The sequence below is a fragment of the Carettochelys insculpta genome, chromosome 8 (genome assembly GCF_033958435.1).
Source record: "Carettochelys insculpta isolate YL-2023 chromosome 8, ASM3395843v1, whole genome shotgun sequence".
Classification (NCBI taxonomy): domain Eukaryota; kingdom Metazoa; phylum Chordata; order Testudines; family Carettochelyidae; genus Carettochelys; species Carettochelys insculpta.
Genome location: NC_134144.1, coordinates 43,286,424 through 43,299,079, shown reverse-complemented (window position 1 = coordinate 43,299,079; position 12,656 = coordinate 43,286,424). Strand labels below are relative to the sequence as shown.

Below are 12,656 nucleotides of genomic sequence, written 5' to 3'. Positions count from 1 at the left end.
GAATTACCTCACCTCGCTTTTTCTTTTTTCAAAACTGCTGTGAACAAGACTCCATACCACTTGTGCACGCTGCTCTGCCAGGATGCTTGGGTATAGAAGATCATTTGAAATGGTTGTGTTTTTTTTTTTCCTTCAGGGCATCAAATGAGCTGAGTAAATGCACTACAGTTTCTTTAAGGAACATATCTGCACACTGTAGTCAGATCCCTGTGGAATAAGTGAGACTTTATTCAGAATGGTGTGCGCTTGTTGTAGCATGCTTTTTCTTCAGAGACAACTGTTGACTTTTTTCATCTGCAAAATATTTTCAGGAAAAGCATTGCAGGAATTGTTTGTATATTATTTGTAACTGAATGAGGAACTAACGTCTCCCAACATTTCAGTACTGTGAGATGAAACGTCAGTGGTACATTTCTTCCAGAGAAAGTCAGGGTGAGATGCTCCTGAGTGAGAGTTGTGATTTTAATCCCTTCGTTTTTATAAGTCTGGCTTTGGAAAAGAGTAGTGAAATGAGGTGCATTTTAAAATATAGGGAAAGCAAAACCACCTCATTTCTGGACATGGAACTTGGACAGCCCAAGATTTAAAACTAAACAGTAAACCATCACTATCATTTCCAGGTTGTCAAAAAAGTCACAACTTATACAGTATTATACTTGGTTTGTTAAGTACTAACAAACTACTCAGCCCTGGCTAAGGACTGAGTGAAAAGAGAAGAAAAGCAACAAATTTCAAACATCCAGCGAGTTGTGAATAAGATCATTGATTCACAGTGATCTGGACAGCCTGGTAAACTAGGCAAAAGCAAGCAATAAGAATTTTAATACAGCTAAATGCAAATGTAAACGTCTGGGAACAAAAATGGAGACCAGACTTACATGAAGGGTGACACTGTGTCGGACCACAGTGACTGAAAAAGATGGAGAAATGATGGTTGCTAATCAGCTGAATGTGAGTTCCCAGTGTGACTCTTTGTACAAAAGAGCTAATGTGATCCTGGCAGTTAGGAACAGGGGAATCTCAAGCTGGGGCAGAGAAATTACTTCAGCTCTGCCTTTGGCTTGCTGGAACACTGTGGTTAGTTTCACCATTCAAAGAGGATGCTGATGAAATTATTCAGATTCAGGGGAGAACCATGAGAATTATCACCATAAGAACAGCTACACAGCTGCTGTTCCAGAGCTGTGCAGTAGCTGTGGCCTGTAGCCCCTAGCCCCTGACCCCTTTGAGTCACTGGGCTCTGGGCAATTTGAACCATAAACAAATTAGAAGGAAAAACAGGCCTTATAATGATAGACTCAAGACCAGCGGCGTTCAACAGGAATTCAAAGATTGCAACACTTGTGGTTGCCTTCTTTCCATATTTGCCACCCTGCTCCCAAATAAATGCCCTCGTTCTCCCCCAGAGCCAGGCATCCCTAGCTTCATCATTCTAATTCAATGCTGGCAGCTCACCAGAGTTGTTGCCACTGTCGCCACACGTCTTTCCTCCAAGTGGTGGGGCACATGCGCGGAGTGGATGGACAGCATTCCCGGTGTGGCTCTCAGGAGCTGCATTTAGAGGCTCCAAGAGCCACAGGTTGGCCACCCATGTACTCACAACACAGTGTCCTATTCGCCGCATGTGGTGAGTGGCAAACATATTGGACACCACAGCTCAAGACAATCAACCTATTTAGTTTAATGAAGAGAAGGCTTAGGGGTCACTTGATTAGAATATAGAAGTACCTACACAGGGAACCACTACTTAATAACGTGCTCTTTAGTTAAGCAAAGTGTAACAAGAGTCAGTGGCTGCAAGTGAGACAAATTCAGCCTGAAGTAAGGTGTAAAATTTTAACAGAGATTAACCATTTGACCCATTTACCAAGGGTCTTGATGGATTCTCCGTCATGACAATTTTTAAATCAAGATTGGACTTTTGTTTCTAAAAGCTGTGCTCTAAAGCATTATTTTGGGAAGTTCTGTGGACTGGGCTATGCAAAAGGACAAACTAGATGATCACAATGGTCTCTTCTAGTCTTGAAATCTAAGATGTGATCTCAGTTTCAGAAAACCCCATGCCACATGGTGTTCATTTTTCAGTGACGCACAAGATTCAAGATGCTATGTGGCTCTTTTCCGAAAAGTGATGCTACAAGTTGCAGTGTGGGGGGCCTGTATCTATTACACTGCCCTGACTACATCTCATTATAAAGCTGCTGCCCACCCCACTTGCATGTGATGGCCACTTTTGGGGACAGTTGGCATTTTTGCATGTTGAATTATTCCACATGAGGCTGGGATGTTGAAGGTAGCTGTGGAACTCAGGCCAGCTAATGACTTGATAATTTTTATTTTAGGTTTATGCTCTTCCAGGAAGGCTGGCCTTTCTAAAGCAGGTTCGAAATTAATTCACTTTTAAGAATCTGCCATTAAAGAGAAGAGCAAAATTTTGAACTTCCCTGAAAACATACTCCTCCAGTTCCATTTGAATAGCCTGACTGCACGGCCAGGGCATGGAATATTAATAAATATACTGTGATACTTATTTCCTGGTATTTAGAAGCCTAGTAAAAAATAGCCAAATTTCAGCAGTTTCTAAGGAAAACTTTAATGAACACAAGGGAACGAGTAATTTGTCACTGCTGTCCACAAAGAGTTGGAATATGTAATGTGGGATGACTTATCCAGTTGCCAAATGATCTTGTTTGGGCACCTTCTATTTCTTTCCCACTTCCTCTAAACCAGTATTTAACTCCCTTAATTAACTCCTTTCTAGCTGCAGCTTAGGGAAACGTGGCAGTCTATTGGCTAGGAAAAATGATCCACAGCTAATGGGCTTTTCAAGTCGCCATACCTGCGGAAAGGCAGGTACATAAAGTGCCAAATGCCCATCAGGGGCTAATCCCGGTGAACTGCTTTCAGCTTATTGCCCAACCCTGTTGAAACCAATGCACAGCTAGCAGCTGGCAATGAATTTCAGCTGCTACTGAGGTGAATTAAATGTGAATTTGTGACCCAAGGTAAAGACCCATCATTCTACTCCCAGAGGCCTTCAGCAATGCATGCCCTTAAATCTTTGACATTCTGACATTTTTTTCTCAACAGCTGCAGAAGAAATTACTAGACAGAACTGTTTTTTGTATACTCTAGTTATATTTTGGGCAGACTTAAACGGTCAAGTGAGAAAGCCAAGAAGCTCAGCTTTGTTTGGTGTTTGTTAGTGCCAGGATCCATTGGCTAGGAAATGACACAGATGATCTCGCTCACTTGAAACAGTATGCCAGTTTTGCAAGCTCTGTTAGTTTGCTTGTGAGGTAATTGCATAAATGTCTTAAAACCATGCAAATAATATGCTAACTTGTTCACATTTACGACACAGTTGGATGGCAGAGGATTGGATGCTGTATCCAATGCACTAGCTGGTTTACAAATAATTCCAGAGCAGTTAGAAAGAGCAGAATGAACAAGAAAGAGAGAGAGTGCAAGCACCATTCAGTTACATACAATGTCATTGCTCTTAGTTGGAGTATATTTTTCAGATGCTGTTGAATATTTTTGGATAGCTCTTGTCAAGAATTTTGGAGCAGATGTATAGAATTCATTGCTATTGTCTTATGGTGGGGCTGTCTTGGCATGAATCAACCCTCCTTTGTGTGTGCAAGATTCAAGCTAGAAGGGGAAAAGAGGCAGGATGAGGGCTGGCATTCAGGAAAACTGACTGAGGCAACACAAGGAGGCTGACTAGCTCATTAGCCTCCAAGTGACCCATCTGATTGTGAAATCCTCATCTGCAGCTAGAATAAAGGGATTTTTGGTGTACTCTGGAGCAATGGCAGATCCTGTCTTCACCAAGGATGCTAAAATGCCCTGGGCAGCTTGTTAGATATAGGTACATTAAACGCAGACATATTTGGAGAGGTGCCCTACTGATTAGGTAGAAGTTGTGGGAAGTGTTGGAGTTGGCTTGCTCATTATTTGGTTCCTGCAAAATTAATTACAAGAATAGCCTTTTTTTGAGCAAGATTCAATTTATTTTATTTGTATTTGTTTATTTTAACTTTGTATGAAGTATATAAAGACACTGAAAAATATATTCATATTGTTAGCCGATGTAAAACCCTTTTTATTTTCATATTACTATTAGCAAAATCAACAAACAAAATCCTCTCCCAAACACACACAACCAATAAAAACACAGAAGGACAAACCACATATATATAACAAGCACCACTGATTTCCCAAACTGAACACCAAGCAGTAAGTTATAATACATAGTAATAATATAGTGACATAGTAATAATAATATAGTAATAAAAGATGTCACACAAACAGAGGACAACTGAAAAAAGGAAAAATAAAACCCTCTTCTCAAAGTTTTGCAGTTACATTCCAGAGAATATGTAACATTTGATGGGGGTCCTGCAGATAAATCACAAAGTGACCAGATCTTCTCAAACTGATATTTAATTTAACCATTTATTCTCATACTTATTTGCCTCAATTATTCTATTTGTGTCGCTATTGTATGAAGGAGTAAGGGTATTTCCCTAGCCCATTAGTATTTATATTTTTAGGCATATGAGTTACTATTGGGAACTGTGGGTAAAGTTTCTAAAAACATTTAAGTCACTTCCGAACTCACAAAGTCAATAGAACCAAGAGTTTTTAAAAACCTTACCTTCTTGAAATGATGACTGTGAGGATATTGCCAACTGCAATTCCAAATTGAGATCCAGATTGCTTCAAGAATTCCTTCAGCTTTTGGACAGGCCTTAATAAGCAAACATCAGAAGTCTGCTGAACATCATGCAATTCATTTTTACGCATATTGTTTGGATTGGTATTCCAATTAAATTGAGATACTTTGCTTTTCACATCAAGCTTATAAATCTTTTTACCCCAATGTGGGAAGCCCAGGTCAGAACTGAGAATGACCTTGTCTAGTGACTCAGGGCAAGACAGTCTAATTAGTTTTGGGGATGAGAAAGAACACGAAATGGTCTTGGTTCAACAGTGTCAGCAATAGGAATCCTTTCTTATTAATTTACAACCACAAAATAGGACCAAAGTGTAATCCAGTGAATAAGCCTCACATGTGACTATAGAGGCATAAAACTAGTTTTACAGAACTTTAACATTAGCTAATGACAGAGAACATGTTTTTGTTAACAGCCTCTTGGCAAATAAGTTTCAAAATAACAAAACAAAACTATGTTCAAGTCAGTTAAGTCAATTTTTGAACAAGGGACAAGGTGGGTGAAGCATCTCCTCTTATTGGACCAACTTCAGTGAAAGATGAGTTTTGAACTCCACAGAGCTCTTCTTAAGTAATTTTGTGATCTGCGATAAGATATATAATAATTGTGGGATGTGAATTTAGGCCCCCTCCCACACACATACCACGATTTGCAGACTGCGTCAGCCCCTGCCCCCGTGCCAGTTAAGTGTACCAATTTTTCTCCCCTATGAGGAGACCATGACCTTCTCCCCCCTCCTTACCTGATGACCAGCCCAAAGGCTTTTGGTTTGTGGTCCTTCTTGCTACCCAGACCTGAACAGTCCCTGACACCAAGAGGTGCTTCTGCAGTATATGGTGTGGGCTGAATTGCTAGTACGTGGGTCAATGAAGAGCGAGACTCAGCTGCTGAGCAGCAAGGCCTTGTCACAGCACGCTCCTTTCCAGTCAGCTTTTAAGGGCTCTGGCATCTTTGTAGAAATGTGTGTTAAGTGGTGGGCACAGCCAAAGTGGCAGAGGAATTAATACTCTATCATCCTACAGAGCATATACAGTAAACTCTTTCATATCCCACAGCCCTGGGACCAGGAGGTTGCTGGATATTCAAATACTCTGGATAATAGAGAGGCATGCCTAGCAATGCATAGCACTAAAGTGAAATAAGATTAGATATTAAGGAAAAAATATATGCAAAATATTTTATTTACCAACAAGAGTAGTATCGTACACTGTACGTGCTGTATTTATTTGTATTTACTTTCACCATACTCTACTTACGGAAAGTGTAACTAAAATTTACTTATGGTTAACATGCCGGTTAGTGGAGAGTTCTGGATGATAGAATGACAGATATGAAAGAGTTCACTGTATGTTTCTTTAGTTTGGGGGGTGGGGGGCACAGTCCTTTGGCTTCTCCCCTCCCCACCCCTGGTTCCAGTGATGCCGAGATTTGCATTATGGAAGATGAGGTGATGTATTGTGTTGCATATTCACCAGAGAAGCAAAACCACTTCTTTCAGAGTAACGATTCTTTTTAAATATATTTGATTCTATAATAAAGAACTGAAGTGCATCATAGTGATCATTAGAAAACCTAATAAAAGAACATAGAAATGTGTAATAAAATAAAGCATTCATGTAAAGATATTTAATCATTCCAAGTAATTTAAGTATGATAGAGAAACAGAATAAGGTTCTTCAAAGATTTGTGTAAATCTTCATGTCCACAATTTTAGATTGGTGAATTGTTGAACCACAGTTCAGAGGAACAGTTTAACTAAGTAGTAAACAGGATACAGTCGCTTATGGATCGCTCTAAATTTAGCTGTAATCAGGATACCATCCAGTTGTTTCATTTATGCAAAAGGACTTAGTATTCAAGGATGTTATTTAAATCTAAAAACAACAAAATCTCCCGAATCTCCAACAAACTGGAGTTCAGAATACCTTTAATCAGTTCCAAAGGAGAAAAATGATGCTGTCAGCACCTTGAATGCCACAATATCTACACAGGGTGTGGCACACTGCTGAGCAATAAGAATTGCTTGTCAAAAAGTACCTGACACAGCAAGTCTTCTATGGTGGACTTACAGGCTAGGCTCTTTCGAAAGAGAGATACAAACACATACACTCTCTGTCTCTCACTCTACATATAAAAAAGCCATTTTTGTTACTCTCTCCTTGGATACAGTCCTATTTTTATAACTATCTATATAAAATAAAACATTGCTGTTTCAAAGGAGAGGGAAAGTAACAAAAATGGCTACAGCACAGTGAGTGGGTCTTCTTCACACAGTAACTCCGAAACCCCAAAAATAGCTGTATTTTGGCAATTTGGCGATTTAATATTTTTGTCAGGGGGAACAGTTCTTGGTATTTCAGGGTAAGTTATTTGGTTTAGAAGCCTGAACTCCAACAAGGACAACATACACAATGTATGGAACAGCATGTTTGCCTTCAGATAGCACACCTGGGGGAAAATCTCTTCAGAACATCAGTGTGTTTGTGGCCATCTTTATGCTTTCTTTTTATCTCTTTCAAACTGAGGGAATCTACACTTACTGGATGATCAACATGTGAAGATCGATATTCTGGAGTTTGATTTTCTGCATCTAGCATAGACACAGCAAAATCAACCTCTCTGAGCTCGTCCGTCGATCCCTGTACTCCACGCTATCGTGAAGAGCAAGGGACGTTATCATGAGCCTAAACAGGCCTAGACTACACTAGGTAAGAAAGCTGATTCTGATATGTTGATTCTAGCTACACTAATGGCATAGCTAGAATTACCTTTCTGAAATCAACTTTCTACCCTAGCATAGATCTCGCCTGAGGCTGAAGATGCCCAACTGACATCATATAATTGTATTGAAGTGATGTGTATGCTCTGAGTAAAACTGACTGAGATTGTACATCCTCAGTCAATTGAATTAGTGGCCTCTGGCACAAGCAAAGCACTTTGATGCAGCAGGATAATGCTAGTGACTGTAAGTCCTGCTCATCTTATTCCTATTTCCTATTTAGCTTATTCATAAATGATCTGGAGAAAGGGGTAAACTGTGAGGTGGCCAAGTTTGCAGATGATACTAAACTGCTCAAGATAGTTAAGACCAAGGCAGACTGTGAAGAACTTCAAAAGGATCTCATAAAACTGAGTGATTTGGCAACAAAATGGCAAATTAAATTTAATGTGGATAAATGTGAAGTAATGCACATTGGAAAAAATAACCCCAACTATACATACACTATAATTTAGCTACAACTAATCGGGAAAGAGATCTCGGAGTCATCGTGGATAGTTCTCCGAAAACATCCATGCAGTGTGCAGCAGCAGTCAAAAACGCAAACAGGATGTTTGGAAGCATTAAAAAAGGGGGAGAGAATATCTTACTGCCCTTATATAAAACCATGGTATGCCCACATCTTGAATACTGCATACAGATGTTGTCACCTCATCTCAAAAAAGATATACTGGCATTAGAAGAGGTTCAGGAAAGGGCAACTAGAATGATTAGAGGTTTGGAACAGGTCCAGTATGAAGAGAGATTAAAGAGAGCTGCACTTTTCAGGTTAAAAAGGTTAAGACTAAGGGGGCATACAATAGAGGTACATAAAATTATGAGTGGTGTGGAGAAAATGAACAAGGAAAAACAATTTACTTGTTCCCATAATATAAAAATGAGGGGAAACCAAATGAAATTAATGGGCAGCAGGTTTAAAACTAATAAAAGAAATTTCTTCTTCACTCAGCGCATAGTTAACCTGTGGAACTCCTTGCTAGAGGAGGCTGTGAAGGCTAGGCCTATAACAGAGTTTAAAAAAGAGCTAGATAAAGTCACAGAGGTTAGGTTCATTAATGGCTGTTAGTCAGGATGGGTCAGGAATGGTGTTCCTAACCTCTGTTTGTCAGAAGCTGAAGGTGGATGGCAGGAGAGAGATTGTTACCTGTTTGGTTCACTCCCTCTGGGCACCTGGAATTGGCCACTGTTGGCAGACAGGATACTGGGCTGGATGGACCTTTGGTCTGACCCAGCATGGCTGTTCTTCTTTTCTTAACTATTAAACCCAATGTTGCTTGCAGTTTTCTTATAAAGTCAGCTAAGCCTGAATTTACTATTACCATTAGGCCTGGACTGAGGTGAAACAGAACACAGCTTTTGCATTCAAATCAGATATGTGATAAAACTGTTAAAATAAATTACTTCCTGTTTTCTATTAATGAAACATTTGGGAAGGAAGGTGAGCCTCTGAGAAGTGGAATCCAAATTTGAGCATTTCAACATGAAGAAACACCTAGGTTTCAGCATAAGCTGATTGGGGTTCATCTGTCCCACAGATATAGTAAGAACTGAAGAGAAACAAGACAATTTTGTTTTTTCAATCTTTTTTATTCAAAAGTTTTCAAAAGAAATAAAACAGAAAAAAGCTAACAATCTAATCAATTGTACAGTTCAAAAATGTCTTTTGGCGTTTAACAACAAGTTCTAGGAAACAAAAATAAAGAGTTATCTTGAACCGGACAAATAAGTTACCACTGGCAAGTTTGTGGCACTAGAAAAACAAAAATAAAAAATTAACTCTCTTGATCATATAGATATCTCTATGAAAATCTTTTTTTCAATCTGTACAAAAGGTCTTTCTTCATAAATTAATTTTTTTTATAATTTAATGGCTGTCTACTATGTGATGTTTAAGTAACTGATTATTTCTTTATGTACAGAGGTTAAATTTCCCAAATCTTACCCAGACAATGAGTATGGCACTTAGTTCAGACGTTTCTGACAGCAGCTCTTCCCTCCCTCCAACACAGCTATCATACTGCAATTTTAACAAATGCAAAAAATATCAAGTAGTGAGAGATCCAAGAATGGCAATATATCAGATACAGGGAAGGTGCTGCAGGAAGTCTGGACTTTTACAAAGCAGTAGTATTCCAGGGAGCATAGAACCAATGATACCACAACTTTTTTTTTTTTTTAAAAAGAAAAAGAAAAAAACACAAACATCTCTTATGACTATGTAATTCACTAGAATCTACACTTCTCAGAGCAGCAATTACTTTTGAAACTATGAAATGTCACCGACATCTATACTCCAATACTCACACAATTTAAAAAACTAAAAATACTTGAATGAAATAACTGCTTAGCCCTAGCTCCTGAGCCAGGATGATTTGGTCTGTGGAAACAGGGAGGGCCAGCAACCTGTCCCAATACAAAAAGAAATAAACTTTGAGGTAGATAACTGATCATATACAGCTGACCAGACAAGTACACAGTTTTGGAAGACAACTTAATTTATCATTTGATTTAAAATATATGCCATCATAATAAAAGAGCTTTAATAGCAGTGGATTATCTAATACGTAAAATACAAATAACTGTGTATTTATGAATCAGGAATTTCATAGTTTCAAAATTGGTTTTCTTTACACTTAACACTTGTAGTGATGATGTAAAGTGTGGCACTGCTTGGATCCAAGTCTTCCTTCATGCTTTTTGTGTCCATACATCAATTAAAATTATAAAACCTAAATGCAAATGTACAAAAAAAGGCACATTCTCCTAACCGCAAACTGGTCCGGCAAAAATAAAGAGTACAGAAGACGTAAATGCTGAGACAAATCAGAATTATTGGTTACTGGCTCTTTGTTCTTTGGTAAAGTTACCTTTAAAAGTGCCAAGTCTTTATTTTTATTTACCTACTATAGAGAGCTAGTACCCAATCATTTATGTGTCTACTTACATCTCAGCTTATTTTTGAAGACAAGTCCTTAGCTTTTGCCATTTTGCTGTAATAGCAAATTTTCTGTTTGCTAGGTCTCAGCACAATCATCATTCTAAAGCACTATCATTAGTATAAAGGAAGGACAAAAACATTCTGTGATATTCCCACCCCAAAACTCCCCACTCTACCTACACTAAAACTAGAACATCAAGTTAGTTTTTGAAAAAAGGCAAAAAAAGATTTTACATTGCATCATACAGCAGAGTTCCTAAATCATTCAAACTATCAGAGGAAACTATTGGCATATGGCCTTACAAACAATTTATCCTATTAAAATTTCCCCAGTCAGAAAATGTGTTTCACACAAAACATTTTTCCCCTCCTGCATTTCACTACCTTACATATTATGTGAAAAAAAATCATTAAAAACACCTACTACACATTTAAAAAAAGCCAAATTTTCAGCAATTTTTACTGACTACCTTTTAAAAGCCCTATGCTGCTGTTTTACAAGGCATAATAGACCAGCTCATTTGGTCAAAGCATTCTACACCATTAGTTTGGACTACTTACTCAAACAGCTACAGCATGAAAGATTTAAGGCAAATTGGAATTTATAGAAAAAGGATAAGACACTTCACACTACGTTAAAAGAGAAACAGAAAGCTAAGAGAAGAGACACCAACTGCAACACTGCACTGTAGCAACACACACACAGCAAGCTAAGATCATCAGTTCACTATTTTAAAACATCAGAAAATCCATTTGATACAATTAAAAAAAAACAAAAAAAAAATAAACAAAACACAAATTCTGCCATGCACATGAATAAGTCTTCATGGTCATCTGTGCATACCCAGAAATTTGGGGGAAAAAAATGCATCATAACACTTGATAAAAATTTTCTTACTAAAATAAACCTGTTCACAGGAACAGCTACTAGATGAATTTAAGGGATTTTATGCACCTTATAGAACTTATAGCAAAAATAGTTTTAGTTGATTTCATTATAAATAACGTTTTTCAAGAACCTGTGCAAAACTGTCAATAATTCCTAAAGCACAATTGATCAGTAAAATCCACGATTGTTTCAGCCTTTGCACCCTTCTCCAGGCAAGGTCAACACTGGACATCTGCAACAGACAAACATCACGGCTGTAGCAAAGTTACTTTTGGGTTCAGTCATCTATTCAAGCCATCTATGAACTCAACTGTCTCTTACCTCAAACACATTTTTGAGATTACCAAGTGAACCCATGAGCATACCTGAGAACTAATCAGAGACGTTCCAAGTGCCCTGGGATTTGAAGTTGCTCAGTACTTGCCTGGATAGCTTTGCCTAATTACAGTCTTATTCTACAGGTTTTTCCCCTTACAAACAAGTTCACTGATCACCCAATGGGAGTTCTGCCTGTGCCATGCGTAGGCAATGCAACCCTATACTCAAACTCCTGTTTTTCTCTCTCTCGCTCTCTTTTTTTAAAATCAAGTAATTGGTACAAAAAGTGAAAGCAGTGAACTGAGCTCAATCCCACAGAAGACTGTTTGAATGCTCAGTGCTCCTAGAAACTGTTTCACTAAATTTTAATGGGCACTAGAGCAGCCCCATCTGGAGAACGTTTACACGGCTCTGGGTACTGAGCTGAACCAAAAATATTACAGCCAATTTTTCGAGCTCTTCAGTTCACAGTCACATGCCCTAAGACAAGATCAAGCACACTACTTTAGAGAATACACGTTCATGACTTTCACAACCATTACATTAAAGCCCTTGTCTTAAAGAATCAAAATGTCTTTTAAAAACACCTCTAACTTTTAGATAAGTTGTATAATCCCTAGACTCAAAAGAATGTGTTCAGGAGGAGAACAATTGCATTGTTCAATTGCTGTAATTAATGTAATGTGCTAGCTGTCACTTATTACTTATTTAAAAGAGCCTTGGCACTAACATTTATCGTAATAGTCTCAAAAATGCATTGTGACCCTCAGAAAAGAGTGGCCACCATTTAAAAAGTCAGCATTTACCAATAGTAACCACATTAAAAAAAAAAAATCTGTAAACATCAGCATGGACTGTATTAACAGAAGTGTTCTAAGTCAGACCTGAGAAGTAATTCTTTGCAGGGATTAGCCTCAACTGGAGCACTGTGTCCAGTTCTGGGTGCCATTTTTCAGGAAAAAGGTGGACAGATTAAAAAAATGTCTAGAC

General features: G+C 38.3%; 1 protein-coding gene across 5 annotated transcripts in view; it reads right to left on the bottom strand.

Moving 5' to 3' along the window:
• Positions 1-9,093: 9,093 nt before the first annotated feature.
• The window catches only part of RBMS1 (RNA binding motif single stranded interacting protein 1), a 209,189-nt gene continuing 205,626 nt past the window's right edge, over positions 9,094-12,656 (bottom strand). For all 5 annotated transcript variants that reach the window (XM_075000887.1, XM_075000890.1, XM_075000888.1 and 2 more), the window contains one exon: positions 9,094-11,580. The gene's annotated coding sequence lies outside the window, so the exon portion shown is untranslated. The remainder of the gene's footprint in view (positions 11,581-12,656) is intronic.